This window comes from Ctenocephalides felis, unplaced genomic scaffold (genome assembly GCF_003426905.1).
Source record: "Ctenocephalides felis isolate EL2017-DRISC unplaced genomic scaffold, ASM342690v1 CF-g0.4_SCAFFOLD_01886, whole genome shotgun sequence".
Lineage (NCBI taxonomy): Eukaryota > Metazoa > Arthropoda > Insecta > Siphonaptera > Pulicidae > Ctenocephalides > Ctenocephalides felis.
Genome location: NW_020538040.1, coordinates 92,757,225 through 92,769,660, shown reverse-complemented (window position 1 = coordinate 92,769,660; position 12,436 = coordinate 92,757,225). Strand labels below are relative to the sequence as shown.

General features: G+C 29.7%; 1 protein-coding gene across 1 annotated transcript in view; it reads left to right on the top strand.

The window, feature by feature from the left end:
• The first annotated feature begins 619 nt into the window (after nt 1-619).
• The window catches only part of LOC113378298 (transcription factor IIIB 90 kDa subunit), a 177,233-nt gene continuing 165,416 nt past the window's right edge, over nt 620-12,436 (top strand). Inside the window, exon 1 of the mRNA XM_026618832.1 lies at nt 620-753. The gene's annotated coding sequence lies outside the window, so the exon portion shown is untranslated. The remainder of the gene's footprint in view (nt 754-12,436) is intronic.

The following is a 12,436-nucleotide window of genomic DNA, read 5'->3' as shown; positions in this document are numbered from 1 at the left end:
TTTTATTAAAATGGTAAAGAGTTTGATTTAGCCCTGGCTGAATGGTAAGACGTTTGGTTTTGAAACAACAGGGTTCTAGGTTCTATTCCCGTCTTGGACTGCATGATTTGAAATTGAATTTAAATGTAATGTAGTTAATATTCTGATTGTTATTAATAAATGAAATAAAAAAATCAGATGTATTTGAACATTTACTTGAAAATATAGAATTAAATACGATTTCAAGTGAAAATGAATTTACCATTATAGAAATATCTATAAAAATCTTATCACAAAGAAAATGTATTAACACTAACTTGTTTTGTAATAATATAAATGTTAAGAAATTCATATAATAGGTCAAACTAAAAATAACACATAATAATAGTTCCAATTGTCATAATATTTCTAATTCTAATATAAACGAATAACATAATCCTATAAACATGTCTTCAGATCAAATATATCAGAGCAATCTACCGTTCAAACTCCGCGCCATTTTCTAATACTCTCCGATGATTCAAACCTTCGCATTTTTGTATGTTGGCTTATCTGTCTGACTTGTGTTTACACCTTCATACGGCTGTCAAACCATAAGGTAACCTCACTTTATGAGCCGTTAAAATAGTTCAGTATTGTGCATGATAATTGTGTAATTTATTGTTAAATAAATGTTTAATGTAAGGGTGGCGTTTCCTAGTGTTTTATTATTAATTCGGAGCGAACAACAGTTATAATTTGGGCCTGTAGAAAGTTAACGTCGACTTTTAAAAAGTAAGTAAGTTTTTAGTTTTAGTTTGACTTATTCTAGCTTTATACATAATATTAATAATAAATATTTTGGCGGCGTATGTCTTTCATGATTTTGACAATGGCACCTTGGATTAATCAGTGTGTTATACAACATTAAGCGGTATCATATAGTTAGTATGTAATTGAGATAATGTGTGCATATCAATCAAGTATGTAGAAACTTAAACATCTATTCCTATTGCAATCGCTTTGAAGATCACATTGACTGACAATTTTGTTATTCATCTTTATTTGAATCTCCGAAAAGTTTGTACAGAACCTAATTTCTATGCTTTATGAACTATTTTATACTATTGGAAATATCATCCCGATATAAATATAAATGACTGTTGGATCTCCTAGGTGAAAGATCAAAATTTTTATCATGAAATTGAGGTGGAGGTAACATGCGCCTTTGGTGTTTTTAATGCAAATTTAGAAGCATTACATTTTTAACTTCCCGAAGGAGAAGTTTATGTTTTCATCAATAAATCCGAGTCGCTAATTTTATGTTTTGTCGGCGTTTCAAACTATTCTGAATCGAATGAGACCAAGTTTGGAAAAAATATGTGTGTGTGTGCGTGTATGTGAACAGATTTTTTGCTGGTAAATCGACGTTTTCTCAAAAACGACTGGACCGATTTCAAAAATATAAAAGCCATTCGTTGTATCCCGATGAGGACTATCGTTTGTCAGTTTTGTACGACGATCTTCCAAGCCGTTCCTTTGTAATTTGGAAAAAAGTGTTAAACTTTTCGTCCACATTTAAGTTCATACAACGAATCGATTTAAAAAAATCAAAAACTGTTCGAAAGATATTAGTTGGGAATAGGGAAAGTAATCCCAATTTTTCGGCGGTATTAATACCAGTATCTTCAGTATTTTTACATAAGCACTAGTTTATACATAATGCACTCAAGTTCAAATTTCTCGTAACCAATTTATCTTTGATTTCCACAATCACTTGAGATATATCTTTAGGTGATTCCATTGAATTAACATGTCAAATAATGTCAACATATTATCTATAGAAATACTTAGAATGAATGTAATGAATGGCTTTATTGTATATAAATAAAACACATGCATGAAACCATTAAGTGATTTATATTAAATAATACAAACATATTCTTTGAATATTGAGAAAAGAGTTCTACATGTCTTCGTTTATAATCTCGAAAGTCGATAAAGATTAAATTATTATATATACAATACGAATTCATTTCTTCATATAAACTCACATGGAAGATAAACCACGAACAACACTTTCGTTCGGCGGCAGCGCCGCCTTTGATTTTAACTATTATTATTCGGTATTCGGCCGAAAAGTAAGTTCCTATGCATTTGGTATTCGGCTAAATATCAAAAAAGGTGACGAGTAGTAACCGCATAACAATTTTAAAGTGACATCTGCGCCAAAATATTTTATATCATGAATACTCACAATCAACAAAATAACTAGTGGGGCGCAGGGCATCGTGCCTTAAGGCAAATTGCTGGAACTCCCCTTACCAAAAATTATTTTTTTTTAAAAAGATTAACATTTTTGAAAAAAAATTACTCTGAAAAATTAGATTTTTGAAAAACTATAAATTTTTGACAAAAATTTACTTTTTTTTTGAAAAAGACTTTTTGAAGAAAAGTGTATTTTGAAATATTTTGGAAATTATGCTTTAACTGCATAGAGACGAAATATTGAAGCGCGTAAGCGCCGCGTCGCCGTCTAACGGATGAACATTGGTACGGAACCCATAGGAATGTAAACAAAATCTATATTTATTGTTTAAATCTCTATAAAATATCTGATAATTTTATGTGCATATGTCTAATGATCATTTTTGACCGCCAAATGGCACTTTTTTTTACTTTTTACATTAGATCTCCGAAACCGCTGGGCCTGCCTTTATGAAAATTTGATCAATTGTTTATCTTGTCAGTATAAGTAAAATGTGTTTTGAATTATTAAAATCGGACGCTCCGTTCTCTTAAAAACTGAGTTACCATTTTTGGCACTTTTTGCACCGTATTTTCGGAACGGCTAGGCCTGCCTTTGCCAAAAACTAATCAGCACGTCTCCTTATCAATACGAATCGAATGTTTTTTGAATTATTCAAATCGGTTGATCGGTGTTCCCGAAATCGTCGACGAAAATTTGTGTCCGAACACACATACACACGCATACACATACACACACACATACACACACACACATACACACACACACATACACACACACATACATCCATTTTTACTAAGGTATGCCAAAATATTCAGAAACCTCTGGAACGTAAAGATATAAAAAAATTTTCATTTTCGATTTTTTTGCGATTACTATAACTTACCCTACGGGAAGTTAAAAAAAGAAAAAAAATCTTCAACATCACATTTTTAACCGAGATATATGTATAATAATTTTATTTTCCATGTTGATTAGAGTGCTAATTAGTTATTTTAATGGCTAGTAAGATGTGCTTTAAAAATATTTTTTGTATGGAACTTGTATTATGCACGAGATCGATTTACATTAATTTTTTTTTTTTTATAAATAATATATTAAATTTACATGAGAAGCGTGTAGTTGTTAATTTTCATATTTACTATTTATTTAACTTTATATAATAAATTCTGTAAATTATTATTTTAAATCTAGTGTTATTTTGGTTGAAGAATATTCAGGCGCTATCTTGTCACTCTTTCAACTTACCTTCGGAGAAGTTTTATTTCACAATAAAATCCGATTTCTCAACTTTGTTCTCTAGACGTTTCAAGTTATTCTGAATCGTTTGACTCAAAATTTGTAAAAAGTATGTGTGGGTGCTAACTTTTTTGTCAACGTTTTCTTAAAAAGTCTCAAATTTTTTATGAAACTTTGTACGATGATAGTCACAGTGTGAACTAGCATAGTAGAATATTATAGACTTTTGGAAAGTTGTTGATTGAAAAATGTTTTGAATAATGTGCCGCGTACTTTGTAACTGCTTATGGACTTCGATGTTCAATTTTTTTTATTTGAACAGCGATCAGAACTAGAGGATTCTGCAAGCTTTATCATAGATGGATATCGAACCTGAGATCTCTGATTCAGGTCCAGTCGTTTTACCTAGAAGCCAATTCAAATCGTTAAATAATGAGTTAAATAAATTAATTTAATTCTTACAGTTACATATTAGTTTGTTTGTCTTTGGAATATTAATGGAATATCGCATTGATTAGTTTTTTAGTGAAAACAAAATCTGTATTTTCGAAATAAGTATTTGAAAACATTATCTAAATAGCTTGATCTCAATTCTCTCAAATCTTATTGATTAAGTCGATTATTACACGTCTCGGGAAATTCATGCAACTTACCTTCATGCTAAATGGCACTTACAACATCAATTACATTTTTGTCATTCAAAATATACTGTTTTTAAATGCACTTCTATTACGATATAAATTCTTTATTAGTTTTTTAATGGTAAATAAGTGCATGGCATCGTGCCTTAAGGCAAATTGCTGGAACTTCCCGTACCAATTTTTTTTTTTTTTAAAAAGATTAACATTTTTGAAGAAAATTTACTCTAAAAAAAATAGATTTTTGAGAAACTATAAATTTTTGACAAAAATTTACTTTTCTCGAAAGAAAGACTTATTGTACAAAAATTTATTTTGAAATATTTTGGAAATTCTGAACTTTTTTCAAAGCAATCGTACTGCTTTAACTGCATAGAGACTGCAGTTCTAATGTAAACAAAATTTATACTTATTGTTAAATTCTCTATAAAATATCTGATAATTTGATGTGCATATGTCTAATGATCATTTTTGACCGCCAAATGGCATTTTTTTACTTTTTTTTACTGGATCTCCGAAACCGCTAGACCTGCCTTCATGAAAATTTGATCAGCTTTTATTCAAATCGGACGCTCCGTTCTCTTAAAAACTGAGTTACTGTTTTTGGCACTTTTTGCCCCATATCTTCGGAACGGCTGGACCTGCCTTCGCCAAAAACTAATAAGCACGTCTCCTTATCAATACGAATCGAATGTTTTTTGAATTATTTAAATCGCTTCATCCGTGTTCCCGGACGAAAATTTGTCACACACACACACACACACATACATCCATTTTTTCTAAGGTATGCCAAAATGCTCAGAAGGTTTTGAAACGTAAAGATATATAAAAGTTTTCATTTTCGATTTTTTTGCGATTACTGTAACTTGCCCTACGGAAAGTTAAAAAATTTCAGGTCTGATATAAGAAGCAAATATTTTGCAAACGATTTTCCATACTTGGGCAAGGATGTAATCCGAGGATTAACCATTTTTTTGGGTGAAATTTTAGTAGCTAAGCTTGCAGATCTTCCACATTGTCGCCGTAGTTCTGAATTGTTTGATTGTCAACATCATATTTAAATTGCTTGCTTACAACTGTTTTTCTCCAAAAACTTCCATCTTCTTGCATGAGTCAAATTGGCTCACTTCAGTAAATATAGATATATGACCAACATTCGTAAATCTAGATTTAAATGGCCCTGTATAAATCAACGGTCATAATTTCTCATTCTTTATTAAATGTTGCAATATATTTTAGATATATTACACTATTTCCATCTTTGTTCTGGCATTAAAAGACAAAAAACAACACTTTTTATTAGTGATAAATGCAGAAATAATGTTCATATCTCGATCAAACTTATTTCGGGTTTGTGTTGTTTCTTGATGTTTCAGCCATGTCATTTGGGATTTTTTAAACAATATACTAACGGTTAGTTAGTACTAATCTTTTACATCGTATTCTATCACTTTCAATTTAATTCCATGATTTTCCAATGTATTAATTTTTATACACTTTTGTTAATATTCTGGCATCTTATTCTTCTGTATTGCGAGAACATCTTTCAAATATATACACGTTTTTACATGTTCAAACATATGAACATATGAACTTTATTTGTATACAGTACTACCGAGATTTGATCCCAGTACCTCTTTATTGTCGGCTATGTATCCGTTCGGTCAATATGGCTCAAATTTACTAATATATTATTTATTCATGCTTGCGTCACTAACATTATTTTTATTTTATAATATATTCTAATTAAAATTTTACATTATATTTTACATTAACACATTGATAGTCTACATTTGAACTTTATTACAATAGTTTAACATATTATATACACGTTTGATTTTATTATATGCCGGGATTGGATCTTGCACTCGAGCATGTTTCTACTATGCTATGGGTATTTAGTTTCACTAATATATTATTTTTTAGAAAGTTTTCCCGAAAAAATATTCATGAGATGTAATATAGTTTGAAAGCAAAATAAAAATCATCATTCCTAATATTTCTGATTAACCTACCTGATAAATGCAAATCTTTCTATTATAGGAAATACATATTGGTCCATATTGCTGACATTTGAGTTATGACCGTTATTCTATATAAATAATAATACATGAATGATATCAGATAAAAGTTTCGCTTGAATGATATTTGATAATGTGCTTAGATCATTTACTTTTGCTAGATTGTGTCAAGAACTCTTGGTATTTAAATTGTAAACAATTGCGATTTGTTTGTATTTGTAAACTATTTATAGTCAGCATAAATGCATTTTTAGGGCAGCTATTGACTAAATATTATTAAATTGTTTCAACAGAAAATTAGTTATAATTTTGATGGTGTGAAGTTTCAATTATTATCTTTAAGCATAATAACTGTCTTCAATTTTGTAAAGTGAATGGTGAGAATGAAGTAATGGTGTGTTTTTTTTATAGAGAAAGTGATTTAGTTAAAAAATGTAGAAGGCAGAAATAAGTAAGTTCGTACGCATCCTGTAACAACTTTTTTTGTATATTTTTTATTTTATTGCGGACTGACGTCAAGTGGTAGTGATATCGGTTTTCGATTTTAAATAAAGGTAGAAATATATATCCAAGTGAAAATGAACCTTCCCCGGCATTGCTGCATCAAATTAACACTTTCAACTTGCGAATTCCGAGATTTATATGAATTTTGCTGCCTGAGCGGCGGGATCCGATTCGAAAGGATTAAAATCTTAAGTTAGAGAAAATCGAATATGAAAATATCAAATATAATACAGGCCAATTATTTGGTTGCATTTAAAAAGCAACTTAATTAAGTAATATCATCACAGCATTATTCAGTTCTGATTGCTGTTAGAGAAAATTAAACCTGTAGGGGAGACTGGGTATGGTAGTGACAGTCGTCATAACAGTTAAGCTTGAATGATTTTGTGATAGGCTCCAAAGAGAGAGGTGAAGTATGTTGGTTTGAACAAGTTTCCATTATTGCGTTGAGTCAGTGCTCTACATTAACATGATCTGTAGACTGCATTGCTCGAGTCAAAAGTGAGATTTTTGTCCGTTTTTTTTAATAAGAACTATTTCTTGTATATGTAGATCACTTTGTTTGTTATTTTGCTGTAATTTAAACATTAGTTGTTTGTTACGTAAATTAGTGTAAATAATTTATCAGTCATAACGATGATTTGATTTGAAAAGTGTGCTTTGGGTACGGTTGTGAAAAATTTAGTTGGTATGATTGTGACATGTAAATCTTGTTCTTTTGAACAGATAAATTCAAGACAAAATAAGAAGAATTCACGAAGATTTTTGTTAACTTTGTTTAAAAAAATATGTTTTGTTACATATTGTTATATTATATTCATAAGCTCACATATTTCAAAATAAAAGTCGTCATAAACCATTTTTGGTTTAAAATCGAAAATAAAAATTTTTGCATATCTTCACGTTTGAGAAGTTTCTGAACATTTTACGGTAGCGTACTATGGATTAACCGATTCGGATGGTTCAAAAAACATTCGATTCCTATTGATAGGGAGATGTGCTGATTAATTTTTGGCAAAGGCAGGTCCAGTCGTTACGGAGATACGGAGCAAAGAGTGCCGAAAATAGAAATCGAGTTTTTGAGAGAATGGAGTTTCCGATTTCAATGATTCAAAAAACATTCAATTTGTAATGATTAGGAGAAGTAGTGACTAGTTTTTGGCAAAGTCAGGTTTATTTCGAAGATACAGAGCTAAATGTACAAAAAATTGCAGTTTTTGAGAGAAATAAGTATCCGATTTGAACGATTCAAAAGAGCGTGTGTTGACAAAACAATTGCTTTTGAAAAAAAATAATTTTTTGTATATCGAAAATATTTCAGATTTTAATTTTAATTCTGACTAAAGTTCTAAAGCTCACTCATATACTTTAAATAAATGATTTTAACTTTGTAATTCAGTTTATATAATTTATAATAACCTATTTGAAACATTTAATATTCCTCGAACATTTCGTTACGGTAAGGGAAGTTCCAGCAATTTGCCGTAAGGCACGATGCCATACACTAGCTTAACTTAAGTTTATGCATATCACTAACGTCCTGGAGGTGTATTTTTTTACAATATTCAATCATCTCTCGTTTTCGTCGATAAATGCTGTTTTGTATCTGGCACTCAAGTTTTTAATGAAATGATTAATATTTTTTATTATTAAAGTTAGTAACAAAAAATGGTAATAATTACGCGATCATGAACGTACACAGTGAGCAAAATACGTGCATGTGTCAACAGCCTAAGGATGACAACGCGACCTCGATTTTTCCATTTTGTAAGCGTCGCTCTCGATTTAATATTCCGCGGGCCTTTCATCTCATGCATTATTACCATCACCTTGTTTGCAGACGAGATCCTGTGTCAAATACATACGCACCTTGCTAATACGATGTGATATTTATAATAGTATCATCCGTCACGTTTATTGACAAGATTTATCTCTTGGAGCACGTTACGAGCTCTTGATATGAGAGCTCCATGCGTCATGTTAATCTTCTGCATTCAATTTGTATCTAAAATATATAACGTGTCATGCATCATACGAGCAAGTGTGTTATATGCATATATAAAGGCTACACTTCAAACCTACAGACCTATATTAAGAGACCCCGTATCCTCTTCAGTTGTATTCTAGACATCTAAAACATGATCACAAAAATTTACGAATCGATACAAATGAAACTAGTGGTGTATGGCATCGAGTCTTAAGGCAAATTACTAGAACTTCCCGTACCAGAATTAAATATTCGAGAAATAAAACAGTAATCAATAAATATTATCAGTAATCAATGATTAATAACAATTTATACTAAATTAAACATTTTCAAATAGTTAATTATAATCACTATATTCTTAATCTTTCATAAAATAGTGACGACCTTATTACTCAAAACACTTGAGAAAGTTTACATTAGCAAGAGGTGCCAAATAAATCAATCTGAAGATATATTTCTTACGATTAGAATAACGCATGTGAAATATATACATTTCTAAACTGAATTGTAAATTTAAAATTTATATTTAAAGTATAAAACTTTATATATTTTGAAAATTTTGAAACATATTTTTTTCTGAAAATTTTGAAATTAGCTTGAACCGTATGAGTAAACTTTAAAAATTAACAATCTTGGTACGTAACCCAACAAAATTGTAACAAAATAATACTCTTTAATAATTTTATCAAATATCTGATAGTTTAATGTGCATATGTCTATTGAACATTTTGACCGGCAAATATTATTTTTTTTACGTTTTTCTCTGTATCTCTAAAACTTCTAGACCTGCCTTAGCAAAAATTTCATCAATTTTTCAATTCAATCAATTGTCAATACAAGGAAAATGTTTTTTGAATCTTTCAAATCGGGACCTGTTTTCGCCAAAAACTAATCAGAGCACGTCTTCTCATCAATAGGAATCGAAAGTTTTTTGAATCATTCAAATCGATTGATTCGTGCGCCCGAAATCGTGTACGAAAAATTGTATTCTAACATGCATACATACATACACACACACATACATCCATTTATTTCTAAGGTATGCCAAAATGTTCAGAAACTTTCAAAACGTGAAGATATGCAAACATTTTCATTTTCGATTTTTTTGCGATTACTATAACTTACCCAACGGGAAGTTAATAATTAATTTAGTACATAATTGTTTATTACTAGCATCACTCTACGCTGTCAGACCTATATTAGAAGAATTTTTTATTCTTGTGAGTTATGTTTAAGACATCTCTAAATTATCTGAAAACAAATAACAACCATTAAACAATTTAAATAATAAACTTTAATCAAACCATTCTTTAAAATGCCAATAATCTTTACTAAATACAAAAATATTATATGTGAATAAAATAGATAAAAACATTTTTAACTTTCCGAAGAAGAAGTTTTTTTTATCAGATATTCCTATCTGCAAGTTTTATGTTTTTTTGACGTTGCAATTTCTTTTGAATCGGCACAGTTGTTTCTTTATGATCAGCAGATAAGTACAAAATATTTTGTCAACGTTTTCGCCAAAAATTTTGAACGAATTTTAGAAATTCAAATACAAAATAATAGTTGAGAATTGTGCATATCAATAGAGTACGTAGTTTTGATGACCAATTTGAAATATTATATGTCTACGAAAATTATTTTAATGAAATATTTTCATTGAAGTTCGTAATAATGGGCCGCACGTTTGATACATACTCGTACAACATACATAATATAAATTGGAAATCTGATGAATAAGTTTTTAATGATAAGCTAAAACTTTATTTTCAAAATTGGCAGTTGGATATTTTATAACTTGCCTTAAGGCAGTTGCAGAGGTCTAGGTTGAGTTAATAGATTTTAGAAGAATTGTTTAAGAATAACATGTTAAAAATTGCTGTTTCATGTTTTGTGTCCATACAATTTTTCTCTAATCACTCTTTTGAACGATTGAACGATATATTTATATATCTGACTTTGGATATTGGTAGAAATATAATTTAGATTTATAAGTAACATAATTATTTTTCGCTATGTTCACTTATTGTTAGAGCGGATAGCTACTGAAACACTTCTACCATATAATTATAATCGATTTATATCATATTTTCTACACATATTTTTATTCTATCAACATACATTATATTAATATTCAATTCTAATCTAATTTATGCTTCATGTTACTCCATGTTACACTGACTTCAAATACATATATTAATTTTTACAATGAATTTTTATATAAACATAGTTTTGATAGAAAAATATAAGGGCAATTTATCTAATATTTTACTCTTAAAACGATCTGTCGTTAATAATATGTTGAAAAATCAATTTTTCGGTTCTCAAATTTATTAAAACAAAGCAGTTTTTATTCAAGTTTCAGAAATATTACAAGTATTTGCGTTGAATTTCTATGATACTTTTAGATTCGTTGCATTATTTTCTTTACTCTTCGCAAATCTGTTTACCATTTCTTGAAAAGTTGGTTTTATTATAACTTTACGTTGAAACATGAAAAAAGTTTAAGTACTTCAGAGATGAACTTAAAATTTATAACTACATTTGCTAGTACAATTTTTTGCGTATCACTTTTGCTCAAGATAAGTAATAATGTTTGTTGGAAGATTTAGTTCATAAATGATGCATAATAAGTATTATGCGAAGGGTTGAAATTTTTGTACGGAATAAGTTTTGTATTAGTTATGTATTTACTGCTTCCGCGGTGTTTCACATTTTTCACTTTCATATTTTATGCTCATAAAATTAAAAAATTCCATAGCGTTTTTCCTCATGGCAACATGATGGGGTGCAAACAGAACAGTTTGTCGTGGTCGTTCCTCTCCCAAAGCGATTCAAGCAGTCTCTATTTTGGAATCAGACCATTTCTGTAAGCATATTACTGCGTACATTACAATAAATATATCTTTGAGTTTGTCATGAAAATTCCCATCGGCATCCAGTGATTCAGTTAAATATATCAATATATCTGTATCAATCTGACGCGGGTGTCGCTATTATGATACAAAAGCACTTCCCGGGTTGCGTTTCTCAAGTGCTTCGTCGCATTATATCTATGTGTCGTTCGTTAGCGTATTTTTGCCGATTCGGTACATATTTTTTCCATATTTTTCCGCCACCCTCTCCTTTTCTGCCGGGTTTGTGTTATATTCGCGGTATTTATTGGGGGTGTCATGCGTCCGCCCTCTATTTTTGGATAGAGCACCACTCCTATTAGTATAAGAGTTGGTGAAGATTTAATAATACGTTATTGAGTTGGATTATGTATAAAATGTTTAATAATTATATAATATATATTGAAATATTATAATATCATTATTATTGTTGACCGAACCTTTTACATATTTTCATTTGTCTAAGCTGTACACTTTGTCACTTGCATTTTTATACCTCATATTTTTCATTGTCATTGTCATATTTGTCATTGTTTTCGAACTTATAAAAACTTTGTTTTTGGTACACACTACCAAATTTCTATCCAAGTACCTCTTAAATGCGAGTAAAGCATTTAACCATTTGGTCATGCCCGCAACAAACTTTTACTTTAAAATTATTATTTATTTTAAAAATATCTATATTGTAATTATTTTAGCCATTATAATTTATTGGCCAATCGGTAAAAACTTAAATGTTTAAATGTTACAAAATTAGTTCATTTCAAACAGCAGCTTTTAATTTTTTTATTTTTGCGCTGACTTAGCACTTTTTATTACGTTCCATATTTTAAACTTCCCGTAGAGTAAGTTATAGCAATCACAAAAAAAACGAAAATGATTTTTTTTCTTTCCGTTTCTTTACGTTTCAAAGGTTTCTGAAT